This window comes from Rattus rattus, chromosome 6 (assembly GCF_011064425.1).
Source record: "Rattus rattus isolate New Zealand chromosome 6, Rrattus_CSIRO_v1, whole genome shotgun sequence".
In the NCBI taxonomy this organism is placed as follows: Eukaryota; Metazoa; Chordata; class Mammalia; order Rodentia; family Muridae; genus Rattus; species Rattus rattus.
In genome coordinates, this window is record NC_046159.1 from 44118779 (window position 1) to 44133074 (window position 14296).

Here is a 14296-nt window from a genome sequence, read left to right on the forward strand (position 1 = left end):
TAGTAAAGCATGACTCAGAGAACCAGATCATTGTAAACACAGCATTTAAAGGAGAGAAACGATGTTGAAGGAGGCAACTGGATTTATTCAAGAATTATTCTTGAAAGCAAACTATTCAGATTCTCACCTATATCTTTCAGAGTTGCCCAAAGTCTCTAGAAAGAAAGCATAGAATTTAATTGAATTCTGCTGCTTTGGAAATAGGCTTTGGGCGGCTCTCGCACTGCCAGCAGTGTGGAGCCGTAAGTCCAGAGAGTACCACCTGCACGGATGAAACGTGAGAGAAGAATAAGCCATGTACATAACAAGTGTGGAAAAGCTTAATAAAGTCATGATAGTAACTGAGTGAGCCAGCCACCTAGAGAGCTGTGTGTAAAGAAAGTCTCTTTCACAGAGGTTAACTAGGGAAGGTGGTGTTGACTTCAATATGGATTTCTGGGTTAATATTCCCCTTTGTCTGCTAAGATTTAAATATAAAAGTTGGCATTGTATATTGTATAGACATCATGTGTAAAGGACTTCCACTTATTACTTCAGTCTTGAAAAAAATGCCCTTTAAAAGAAACAGAATCTTGAGAAAATGTATGCTAAAAAGTTGGTCCAATCTCCAAAATATTTATCATCAACATCGTTGAAGAGGTATTGAGCACAGAGTATATATAAAAGACACTGTGATCATCAACCTCTAAAACTTACTGGCTGCTTGTTATATGCCAGGTGTTTTTCTCAAGGCTTACATGAAGTGAGACTATGATAAGGTGTATAATGAGACTCAACCTTTGCCAGCCATTCACCAAAAAGAAAACAAGTATCTGGAATATATAAAGAACTAGAAAAACAAATAACAAAAGAACAAATAATTCAATGAAGAAAAACACCAGTAATTTGAACACAAGCTTACCACAAAGGGGACATACAAATATCAAATAAATATGTTAAAATAAAAAACACTTAATATCCTTAGCTATGAGAAAAATTGCAACCCAAAACTACATTGATATTTTGTCACACCTCAGGCAGAAAAGGTCTCATCAGAAACAAACGAATCAGAAGACAATAGACAAACAAAATTTAAAAAGTAAAAGTGTTTCCTAGGATTTGACTGAAGGAACCCTTATGCATTGTTTGTAGATATCCAAACTGGGCTGAAGGGATGGATCAGCAGTTAAGAGTAGAAGCTGATCTTCCAGAGGACTAGGGCTCAGTTCTCAGTACCTACAGTGCAGCTTCTGATCGTCTATAGCTACAGTGTTTTACAACAATAGAAGAATATTTTATTCTATTTTTAAATTAAGGTTTACAATGTCTGTGGCATTTGCTTTCTTTCTTTTAATTAATTAATTAATTTTTACACTCAAGATTTTATTCCCTACTGTCTTTACAAGGATGGCCCCACCCTAACTACCCCATCAGACCTCAAATTTCCTGGGGCCTCCAGTCTCTTGAGGGGTAGGTGCATCTTCTCTGACTGAACCCAGACCCAAGAGTCCGCTGCTGTATATGTGTCAAGGGCCTCATCTTAGGTGGTGTATGCTGCCTGGTTGGTGATCCAGTGTGTAAGAGATCTCAGGGGTCCAGGTTGATACTGCTAGTCTTCCCATAGGACTGCCCTCCTCTTTAGCTTCCTCGAGCTTTTCCCTACTTTAATCAGAGGGGTCAGCCGCTTCTGCTCATTGGTTGGGTGCACATATCTGCATCTGACTCAGCTGCTTGTCGGGTCTTTTGGAGAGCAGTCATGGTAGGTCCCTTTTGTGAACACCCCATAGCTTCAGTAATGGTGTCAGATCTTGCCCCCCCCTTTCACTAGAACCACTTTGGACCTGTTGCTGGACCTTCTTTTCCTCAGGTTCTTCTCCATTTCCATCCCTGCAGTTCTTTCAGACAGGAAGAATTATAGGTCAGAGATTTGGCTGTGGGATAGCAACCCCATCCCTCACTTGATGCCCTGTCTTTCTGCTGGAAGTGGAGTCAGTAAGTTCCCTCTCCTGACTGTAGGGCCTTTCATCTACCCCCCACCACCACCTTTGAGTTCTGAGAGTCTCTCACTTTCCAGGTCTCTGGTACATTCTAGAGGGTCTTCCCAACCTCCTTCCTCCCAAGGTCACCTGTTTCCATTCTTTCTGCTGGCCCTCAGGTCTTCAATCCTTTTCCCCCAACCAATACCAGATCATGTTCTCCTCTTCCCCCCAATCCCATCCCCTTTCCATCCCCTCCCCTCCCCCACTTTGTAGTTGCTTTCTTTTCCCTCCCAGTGGGACAGAGGCGTCCTCATTTGGGCCCTTCAGCTTGTTGACCTTTTTGAGTTCTGTGGAATGTACCTTGGGTATTCTGTACATTTTTTTTTTGGCTCATATCCACCTAGTAGTGAGACCATACCGTGCATGTCCTTTTGAGTCTGAGTTACCTCACTCAGGATAACATTTTCTAGTTCTGTCCATTTGCCTGCAAAACTCAAGATGTCCTTGTTCTTAATAGCTGAGTAATATTCCACTGTGTAAATGAACCACATTTTCTGTATCCATTCTTCTGTCATGGGACACCTGGGTTGTTTCCAGCTTCTGGCTATCACAAATAAGACCACGATGAACATAGTGGAACATGTGCCCCTGTGACATGGTGGGGCATCTTTGGGGTATATTTCTAAGAGTGGTATTTTTGGGTCTTTAGGTAGGTCTATTTCCAATTTTCTGAAGAACCTCCAAGTTTTGATTTCCAGAATGGCTGTAGCAATTTTCAATCCCACCAGCAATGGAGGAGTGTTCCTCTTTCTCCACATCCTTGCCGACATATGTTTTCACATGATTTACTGATGTTAGCCATTCTGACTGGTATAAAGTGGAAATCTCCAATGGCTGAGAAGCATCTAAAGAAATGTTCAAAGTCCTTAGAGATCAGAGAAATGCAAATCAAAATGACCCTGAGATTCCACATGTTTCTTCTTATATGTAAAAGCCAGCAAGAACAGCAACAACTACATAAACACAACCTGAACAGAGGAATGAATTACTAAGGAACAGTAAGGGGCCTGTGTTCGCAGAGGAAAGAGCAGATGTTGAGAGAGCGTGGTTGGAATGTTGTATATTGTCAAAGCACAATGTATGTCCAGATGGAAATGTCACCAAATAGCTCAGTCCTGTGCGCAATTAACACGAGTTTACAATTATAATTAAACATAAAGGAAAACGAAGTTCATGAGAAATGTAATTCCCATCCTTAGCCTAAAGCTATGGCAGTTATATGTTGACAAAATACAATATATCCCAGATTATCATATAATCCTCAGTGGAAAAACCATGGGATAAAATAACATATTATTCTCCCATTTTACCGAGCAGGGAATTAAAGTTTAGCAAGGCAAGTGACTAATCCCATGGATTGCTTTGTATAGCTCATTTCTGAAAGCCCAAGGAATTTTCCAGCAGTCAGAATAACTAACAGAGTTTAGTTAATCAAATGGAGAAATGTTCCTATACATGGGTGTGGAAGAGAACCTTAGGAGTTCACTAATACTGTCAGCAAAGCATGTGGCACTGAATGGAGCCTATATGTTGGGCCTTAAAGTCCAAACCAGCCTTACAGATCACATTGAAGAATGAACCCTTGTTCAAAGGATGATGAAGGAGGACCTCCCTACTCTAATAGGTGAATTTTACCTTGTTTGTTTACCTGGACTATATTTCAGTGTTTAGAGACACATGAAGGTGAATATTTTTGAACTGTTTTGCCAGTATTTGAGAGATCATGGGGAATACAAGAATTTTGGTAAATATAAAGATCATTAAATTCAACATTTGAAAACAGAATAGATGTATTCTAAAAATACTCTGATGTATCTCGGCCTAAGACATCTCAGTAACAAGTACATCAAGTGAGGAAAATGCCTGCTTGTTGCCAACCTGAACTCAACCAAATTTTAGAAAACACCATTTCTTTTTTGGCATCCTGAAAATGAGCATTAGAATAGCAGTTTTCTTACAACGCAATTAGCAATCTCTGTATGTCAGGTATTATACAGTATTTACATATAAATTAAAACACAGAAAATAATAGCTCTCACCTGTATACTATCCTCCACAATTCTTGCCAGCTTCCAAATTTTCATTCATTTGCACAACTTTCAAATTTACTTGAAATTCAGTTTGGTAATGGCACTTCACAAATGGACACCTACAATGTCATGTCTCTAGGTGGGCACGCCTAACCTCTGGGCTATATAATCTTCTGCTCACCCAACACCTCTGCCATGTTTGGTGAAGGTAGGAATTATGTCTCATACAATTACTGTTCTTTGGAGATACATTTGGGTTATTAATACCACTTGAAAGGAGACAGTAAAAGGCATTCTCACCAAGAGAACTACAGTAGTTTAACTTTGTGAATTTCTATAAATAAAAAAATGAAAAAATTTCAATTTCCATATAAAAATAATTTGGAAACATTATGAACCCATTTTCATGTTACTGGAGATTTCTACAATTTTTCCCTTCAACTTTGGTCTTCCTAGGCATTTAAATGCTTCAATTATAAAGTCATTTGATGTCTCTTTTATGAACACTTTCTTTATTACTGCTATTTTGATCATGGTTATTATTTTGCTTGTTCAGGCAATGTATGGTCAAGTTAGCTATTGCTGTAGACCATTACTCAAAAAGTATAAGCAAATGTTGTCTTACTTAGGACAGAATTCCGTGAGAGCATCCCAGTGCTCATCATTAGGTGGTTCCCTCATGGATTTTTTTGATCAGGAAGTAGAATGGCTGAATTCAGATTGTCCTGCCGGACTCACCTGCTTGGCAGCTGAGAGACACTCTCCTTAAATATCTAAGATATCTTCCATTTCCAACCCCATCGACAGTGGATTTGCTCAGCATTATCCAAAAAGCTGCTGTGGGTCATCTGCAACAATGATTAAGTGAATGCTTCATCACTAAAGAATTCTTTAAGAAAGGAGATGAAGGGGAGAAGGAGGAGAACGAAATAAGTTTACATGGGGTGAATATAATTGAAATGCATTATGGACAAAGGGAAGTATGTAATAGTAAAGCCCATGATAGTGCATAATTAACACAGGCCAATAGATATGCCTAAAAAGAAAAACCTTTTTGTTTGTTTTTCAAAAAGAGCTCTAGCAAAATTTTATTAAAGGAAAAATTTCTTGGTTTGTTTCTCACCAGTCTGTTCTGGCATGCTTCTAATAATATCAGAATCACCTGGGTCAATGACAGCCAGTGAGCATACTCTGTAGTACTTTCCACACGCTGTACCCAATTCAGTCTTATTGTCTCTGTGGTGATGGACACTAGTTTCAGCCAACATGACATAGTACTCTCTTTCAGATTTCCTCAAAGCTGGGAATTTGTTGGTGAGGATAACCAACTTTGCTTTGCCTTATCTGATCATCTTCAGAGTCTCTTTGTACACCAGCACGTACTTTCCACTTTTCATAACAAGCTGGAGCCTATTGTTGATTGACTCCAGAGACTTTTTTGTTTCCGTTGCAGCCCATCATCTTCCTGCCTTAGGTACCAGACAACTCCAGACCAAGATCAGCTGCCAAATGGCCGGGGAGTGAGAAAAAAACAAGAAAAACTATTTTAAACCTGCTTGTAATAATTTGATGTTGTTCCACTGGACAAAGCAAATCAATGTGATTTAGAGGCCATTTCTACAACAGACAAAATTTCTTTGTTCCTAAAATATAAATAGTGAATCCTGATGACTATGAAATGAGCAGTTGAACAAAACAGTCTGTCACAAGAATTTGCAGAAATCATAGATGTATTACCTTTACAGATATATACTGTAAATGACAAAGTCTAGAAACTCACACATTCTTGACTATTCTAAGAGGTAGAATCAAACTGAATGAGTCACATTACATATGCAAGCCCACATAGTACAAGCTAAAAGGGAGCATGGGTTCTTCCTTTTATTTCCTGGGGTTTGAACTCAGGTCCCTCTACACGCTAGGCAAGTGCTCTGCCACTGAACTATACCCCAACCCATGAATAATTTTCATAGAGAGGTGAATTGGTTAAGAATTCATAATGAAGGAGGTATTGAGCTATTTCCCGTGTGTGTAACTCATCTTCCTTTCAGAATATCTGTTGGAAACCTCTGGACTTGGCCCTGAAATATTGTTGTGAGCTTAAAAAAACGATCGATCTCCAAGCATGCTCCCAGGTGGCTTAGGGTGAGTATTTCCCCAATGTAGGTCAAATAGCCACTCCATGTCTCTGGAAGACTGATCTCTACTACCCTAAGGTGTCCTTATTTCTACTGCCAGGATAAACAACTCCCTGGAAGCCTAGATGTGAAACATGCACCTGACCAATGAACTACGTGCTACAGTCATATATAAATATCAGCCAATCAGGAACATAAGTGTGATCATTTTTCCTCATTGGTGTAGGTAACTAAGAGTAAGAAGTTACTTCTAGGCAAGCTGGCTTTTTCATTTCCTCAGCACATATTTGCATTTTATGCTAATGAATCTAACAAACTCTTCTGGGAAGTATGTTTTTATTGTTTTTAAGCAACATATAGCTTTTGCTCTGAAATTCTTAGCAAGTTTACATTTGCATTTTATTTATGCTAGAAGTAAAATGTATTATTGCTTCCCCTGCAAATCTTCCCATGAGTTTCTTAACTGGCGTCATGCACTGATTAAGTTGATTATTTATTGAGTGACCACTAGGTGCCATAAAATGTCCTGAGTATAAAGAAAGATGAAACAAGGAAAACAAAACCAAAATCAAAGGACAACGTTGCTTGATGCAACTTAAGTGCCAATTAATGAATGGAAGATATAAAGGGTTATTACGTAACAGAATGCTGAATTATAATAAATGAAAAGTAAACATGTACAGAATAAAAAGCTAGGCCACCTTGGAAAGCAACGTGGCATTACTTTTTGATTTAAATGTACATACAGACAAAAAACTAAGCATTTCAATTGTATGCACAGGCCAAAGAAAAATTTCTTTCTAGTTACTAAAACATAGAATCAGGATTGTTAAAAACACTGCTACCTTCATTATTATAACAAAAACCTAGAACTTTCTCTCTGTGCGTTAATGAACACTATACAGTTAATTGATAAATTCTGAGAAGAAATATAAACCAGGGTTTGTTGATGAGACATAGAAATTTTTATATCTTGAAATTTCTTGCAAGAAAAAAATGGCATTAACTTTAACATTTACCCGTCTTATAACTTAGTGACTCCATTCTCAAGTTTGAATGTGAAAGGCTTATTTTAGTTCATAGGTTAAATCTTATAGGTTATAATACTGCTTACTGTCTTGCATTCCTGGCTTGTTTAGCTACCCCTCCTATATAGCCCAGACATAGTTGCCTGGAAATGCTTCTGCCTATACCATGGTGGAGCCTTCTACATTAATTACCATCAAGAACCTGTTCTCCAGACACATACTCAGGCCAGTCCTATAGAAGCAATTCTTCCAAAGAGGCTCCCTAATCCTGGGCCAAGTTAACAATTGAAGTTAATGTGAACAATTAATATTATTGAGTGTAAGGGTCCAAGAGAAAGAAGAAATGGGACCAGGTTCAACTTCGATTAATTCTTCATCGTATATGGCCTTCGCAGATGTTGACTATCCTTATAATTATTTCAGGGCTTGGAATCTTAGAAATCTCATAAAGTTATGTCCTATGGTGCATCCAGACAAATTTCCCTTCCCAGCCCCCATTCCAAAATTTTTTTCTTTCTTTTAAAAAATCAATATATTTTATTTAGTACACCAACAAAATAGAAGTGTGAGGGGCAAAAGAATAAGACATTCTAAAAGGATAAACTACCTGAAAATATTTTAGCATTATGTTCAGGATTAAAAACTCTGTTATCCAAAAAGATGGCTCCGTAGACAAAGGTGCTTGCCGCCAAGATGCACAATGCTGTGATTCCTCAGGAATCACATGGTAGAATGAGAGAATTTTCGCCTTTAAATGCACGGTGTCATGTGTATGTGTGTGCACCCACATGCAAAGACAGTAAGTGAATAAATACACTTAAGAGTAAAACTAATCTGTTGCGGCTGTTTTAGTTTTGCAATGGATAAGTGGGTAAAATATCATCAGTAGTGAGGGTGTAAACCTCTAAGCCTGTGCTTCATGGCTTCAGAATGGCTGTTCTAACTGTCAAGGTTCACTGAGATGTTTGGAGTTTGCCACTTGACAAATGTTTCCATGGCTACTTTCATCTAGCCGTGTGGTGTTTTTATTTGTGAGTTCACTGTGGTGATTTTATTAAAACAAACTTCTAGCAAACATCATATTAATGGTCAAGTATTTGCTCCTCCCTTCAAATCATTACAAAAAATGAAGACATTTGTTCTTGCCAGTTTCATACATCCCTGTTCCGGTAATCCAGGCCAGGGTATAACTTTAAGGAGAAACTACATATAAGAGTAGAGAAAAACAGACATAGGTTTGTAATTTTCTATACATCTCACACCTTTGCTTACAAAATACAGAATAATATACAAACTATTATATCTTAATATGTATACATACATATAAAACTCTACATAAATGATATTGCATAAGAGAAATTGCAGATTCAAGTAAACGAAGAGTTGCATGTTGCTTATGTGCTGGGCAACTGAATATTGTTATGATGTTGACTTTTTAAAAAATTGATCTGTAAACTCAAATGTTTTACTTAGACTGCAGCAGCCCATGGGCATATATTAATGAGCAGACTCTGTTTAAAATTACATGCACAATGAGTCAAAACCACTCAACTCCTTTATAAGAAGAAAATAGCTGAGTGTCGTCAGTCCAAGAGAACTATGATTCGTGCATTGAGCTAAACTCAGGTATTTGCCAGCAAAGTGGCATGCCACAACTACATGGCTGTTGTACCCATCATATGTGCTTAAAGCCACCACCTGATGAGTGAAGAAATAATTCGCCAATGGGAAAGAACAGCAAAAACAATTCTCTGGGAAGGAGGGGGCCTTGTTCTGCAGGATGAGACGCACGCTAATTAAACTGCAGTGATCTGTGAATGCAGTGGGCAGTGCTGTATGTTAAACACGCACCCTTCCTACCAAACCTCTTGGTGAAGCAAGGCAGTGATATTTAGAGGTGATGACAGTTCTACAAGTAAGCAGTTCACAGTCCCTCCAGGAAGATTTTGTGCATGTTCAATCAAGTGCGTGTGCAATTAATGCAGTTCCTGAGTGAATGGCTTAGTTATTCGCAGGTTGAATTATCAAGCAGGTCAGTTGCTATGACGGCTACTTCCTTCTTCATACGTGCCCCTCTCCTAGCCTGTGTCCCTTTGCCTCTTCACCACAGGATCTCTCCAAAACCCAATGAGACGCTGGAGCCTTGGTTTTAGTTCTCTCGAATGTTGGACCAAAATTAACTCCTTTCTTCATAAGCTGTCTGTAGCTTGGTATTTCGTGGTAGGAACAGAATATTGATGAAGGTAGACTGTCTGGGTCCAGGTGCCACAGAGTCAAAGAAAATTCCACCAAATTCTACCATGACCAGAAACAGACTGTTCTATAGTTCCCTCCCCCTATTTCAAATAATGGTTTTGCTCACAAGAAGGAGGGCTCATAAAACTTGTCAAGCTGATGACACATACAAGGCTCAGGAAATTCATGAGGCCCCCAAATCCACAAGGCTTCTCAGAAAAGCAGCAACGACTGCTGGGAGAACACTGTTCAGTGGAAAGTGTGGCTATGAGCAGTAAGGATGCAGCTTTCTCGATTCATTATCCTTCCTATGTGTGTTTTTTCTTTAATTCATCTGCCATTGAGTCACCCACACTCCTGTAAGTAAACTCAAGAAACCCACTGATTCTCCAAGGTAGACTTAGGTGGAATGATTTCATCGGTTTTTCCTCTGTGCGCCCTTTGGAGTAAATAGCTACTTGTTCTTCTTCCCAGGACACAGCACAGAGCACCAGCTTGGGGAATGTGTGGTCTTTGTTTTAGCAACTTTAGCCTCTGTGGTCTAAAGGGCATTCTAAGACTCTCACTGAGTTAACAGTGTTGTCCCTGGTGAGTCCTTTTGTGGCAGAAGACATTAAGAATGTGAACGGTGTGACTAAATTAGCAGAGAGCCTGGTGTAACCTCAGGAACGGTCTCTATTGAACTATCAGTTTACATTCACCTAATTTCTCTTTCCATTTAAAAATATACATGGGGAGTTGTTTAAATAAGTAAGCATACCTGCTCTTTAAAGGAAAGAATCAACTCTCATAGAATAAATGCAAAGTTGATGTACTCATCCCCAGGAAAAACATTTTCTTTCTTTGCCCATTAGAATCTGCTCATTCCCTTTCTTCTTCCGAAAGTTGAAGTCAGCACCTGTGATCTCCTGATTGGCACAGATGTCTAGGCAGAATCTTGATGGGATTTTTCCATTATTTGTTTAAAATTATTTCTGACACAGAAGCAAAGAAATCACAAGGCTCGTCCTAAGGGCTATCGAATGTTAAATAGAGACATTTCCAGAGGCAATAATGACAGATAATGACAGAAATTAGCTCTTGCCCGAGTATCGCTAGGTTAGGGCTCACCAGCCTATGAAGTTGTCAATGGCAGTGCCTTCTGTGACAAGGAGAATGAGGACAGTTTGTGGGAAACATTGGGGAGCCCTGATTCTATTATCTGTAATCACCTTGGCATTTCTACTAACCAGTAGAACACATTTCCTATGTAGTAATAAATGCTGCCACACATTTCATTAATTCGTGATTCCCCCTAAGCAGCAATGTGTTTAGCTGCAGATCCGTGTGTGGCTATATCAAAAAAAAAAAAAATTGGAAGCCAAGGAAGCAGAAATGAAGCGAAGCATTGGGTTATCTCCTGGGAAGGCAGCTCTGTTGCCAGATGCTTGGGCTGGATCGGGATAATTAGCCCAGTCAGAGGCCCCCTCTTCTGTGGGTCCTGGATTCCCATGGGGACCCCTTGAGGAAGCTGAGGTTATGCCAGGTCCTGCTGTATTTTGCTGGCCAGCTGTGATCTCTCTCTGGAGACTGGATGAAGTCAATCTGTCCAAGCCTCAGTCAGGAACTTGAAATTTGAATCACCACCCTGGTAGCAGTTTGCAATATGTCTTTGTCCAGGCCACTTGCTGCTTCAGGGTGTTTCAGCAGTTTCCTAACCGGAGAAGGGATAGGGGCCATCTCACTATGACTCCTTAGAGAATTTATATGGGGAAAACACGTGTACTGTAGCTCATGAACAGCAAAGGAGCCTTGTAGAATGTCAGCCAGGGAGAGCATTTTCATTTGCAGTTACTTATGGAATCAACACATTTGCCCCACGGCTATTACGGATGGAGGAACCGGTCCAAGGCTTGGGGAAAGAATATGAACTGTGTTTGACATGGATTGTGACTTTATTATTATTAGCTGCTATAAAATATGGACTCACATCCCAATGTCATGAGCTCACTCAGAAGTTAGACACAGATTTGGATATCTCCGCTCAGTACCTGCATGCATGAGGGGCCGGCACCATATGTAAGGAAATTAAGCACTGTCCTTGAAGACTTAGCACCATATAAAAATAATTGTCCCCCTTTGTCGTATGTGTCCCATTTGCCCTTCACTATTTATTCTGTCTTTTTGTACCTCTTTGTCTCTGAAAAGTGACCTATGTACATAATCCCAGGAGATTTCTCTTAATCTTGTGCCTTTCTTTAGTTTGCACAGTGGAAGACTTCCAGGACACTGGAGAAAGCAAGGAAAATGAGGCCTGTGGGTCCCCTGCCATGACAACTCTCTGGATAATTGCTCTTAGATCAGCTGTGAGCGCCTTTTGATGGTTGACATTTTTTGGTCTAGTTTTAATGCATGACCTTTCCTTTAAATCCTTTAGATTTCTGCTTGCAACTCACAGAATGTCTATCTTCAATGGCTTGTTTTTATTTTGTATTCATGCATGTCTGTGCAAATATAGCATATGTGTGTTGATGCTCTTAGAGGCCAGAAGAGGGGAGCAGCTTCCCTGGAGTTAGAGTTACAGGTGGTTGTCAGCTGCTTTAGGTAGGTGCTAGGATCCAAACTCCAGTCCTCTGAAAGACCAACAAGTACACTTAACCTTGTAAACATATCTTTGACCCCTTCTTAAAGTCGCTATTAACACTGTTTTATTCATCTTCCCAAACTTAACTTTCCGAAGTAATACCTACTAAAAACTGACATTGGATTGATGTCCACTCATCCTGCTTTCATCTGACTCCTCAGGACATTTGCTTTCTGCTCCAGCCTTGACTAATGTATCAGACAAGTAGTTTACTAGAGAAAAAATAGCAGAGTCAGACAGACCAACATATGCAAAGGGTCAAGGAAGGGCTGTGTTTCAAGTGTCCATTTGACAGCAATCAATACACAGAGTTTGGCTAGAAGCAAGTCACCATGGGCAGCGAAGAAAGGTGGAAGTCAGGAAACAACAGGGAAGTATGAGTTCCAAGCACAGCGTGTAGAACCACAGCTTTTGAACTTTGAGAAAAATAAAAAGTTATTTTGAGTGGAAGAATGGCTTGGAGGGGCTCACGTTCTCGTCCTCTCCTCCCTTTCTCTCCTCCCTTTCCTACCCTCGCCCCGTCTTGTTCTTTCATGTTGGGCGACATCCTTCTCCTTCTGTTTTCATTTAAATTTGTATTTATGTGTACATGTATCTCTGTATACAGAGCTCCCTTAGATCTGGAGTTACAGATGGTTGAGAGCAACATGATATGGGTGCTCAGAACTGAACTCAGGTCCTCTGGGAGAAGAGCAAATGCTCTTAAGCACTGAGTAACCTCTCCGGCTTGCCTGCCAACCTCTGCCTTATTTGCTCTTTATTTTTCTGTTTAGAAAACCACCTTTAAGAAACAGACTGGCTGGGAAGAAAAACAATGATTCAGGCAACGGAATGGAGGGAAGGATGAGAATATTTGCTGAGCATGGAGGGGTTGGCAAGAGGTAAATTATGAATTCATGGAATGATGTGGAAGGATTATGAGAGATGAAAACCGCTGGAAGAAAATGTCTCTGATTATGCTGCTAGCAACCCAGAATCAGCACTTAAGCTCAGGGATGCCTGGGTTTAAAGCCCAAACTCTCAGTCCAGATGAAGAACTGGTCCTCAGTTTTCTTCTCATTTGCAGGCTTCCAAAAATGAACTTCAATATGTTTTGATGAAAATTAGGGAGGCCCTGCATGCTATAGAGCACACATTATAAACACAGACAATTCCCTTCTGATTATCAAGTGAGTTTCCAGAACAGACATAGGGCTAAAAGGAACAAAATTTGTATACGATTGCCAGGTATGACTTTATGATTTCTTCCGTAGACAGTTTATATATCTCTCTTCTCCTAGAAATCCTTCATTCAGTGATTTTTGTAGACAAACACATTTTTATCTTATTTGTCAGAGTCTTCCTACTTTGGAGCTGGCCTTGAGTTCAAGATGTCCCCATCTCTGCTTCCGCGGTACTAGGATTACAGGTGTGCTACTACACAGGGCAATAAGGATACTTCCTTATATAAATGATGTTTTCCGGATGGTTAAGTTTAAACAGTTTTTCTTCCCGCTGCAAAGCTCACCATGAAAGTACAGTCATAGTTCAAAAACAAAAGCAATATGTGGAAGGAAGGAATGGAAGTGCTCCTGACTGCTGCCAGAGCAAGTGGCTGCTTTAAATACTAATGAGTTGCTGTTAGTCCTTGATATGACAGTGCTAACTTGCAGATGGGGAAAGCAGACACTCCAAACACAGCGAGGAAGAAGACACGCGGTCCTTAGTCTTGATAGATGGGCATGCCACTACGTTCTGGATTGTTGCCAGCCAAACTCGAGGTTGGGTATCACAAGGACAGCATTATTGTTTAGGAACAGAAAGGACTGTAGCAAGTGGCATTTAATTAGCATATTTCCTTATTCTACTATATCTATGATACTATGTCTCAGTGCATTATATTGAATCATACATACACGTGTAGGAATACCATGTGTCAAAGATATGGAAATGTGTTCACGCGTGAAGGCTTGTGAAAAATTCTTTTACATTTACATTTTAAATTACACATTGTTTTAATGAAATAAAAGATAGCACAGAAGGACTGTCACCTTCTAATTTCCACACGAGCATCTTAAATTTTCAAGGTGTAAGCTTAAAATGACACAGCAATCTAATCTTAATGAAAGCTTTATGACATTTATTGTCCAAAACAGGTTTGTTAAAATGGATGGTGTTTGAAGTTGAACAGAGCACAATGATTTCAACTCTTAACATAGATACAGAGGACATTTTTTGTCAACAA

At 39.6% G+C, this 14296-nt stretch overlaps 1 pseudogene; it reads right to left on the reverse strand.

The window, feature by feature from the left end:
* Positions 1–5139: 5139 nt before the first annotated feature.
* LOC116904299 lies at positions 5140–5505 on the reverse strand (annotated as a pseudogene).
* Positions 5506–14296: the final 8791 nt, after the last annotated feature.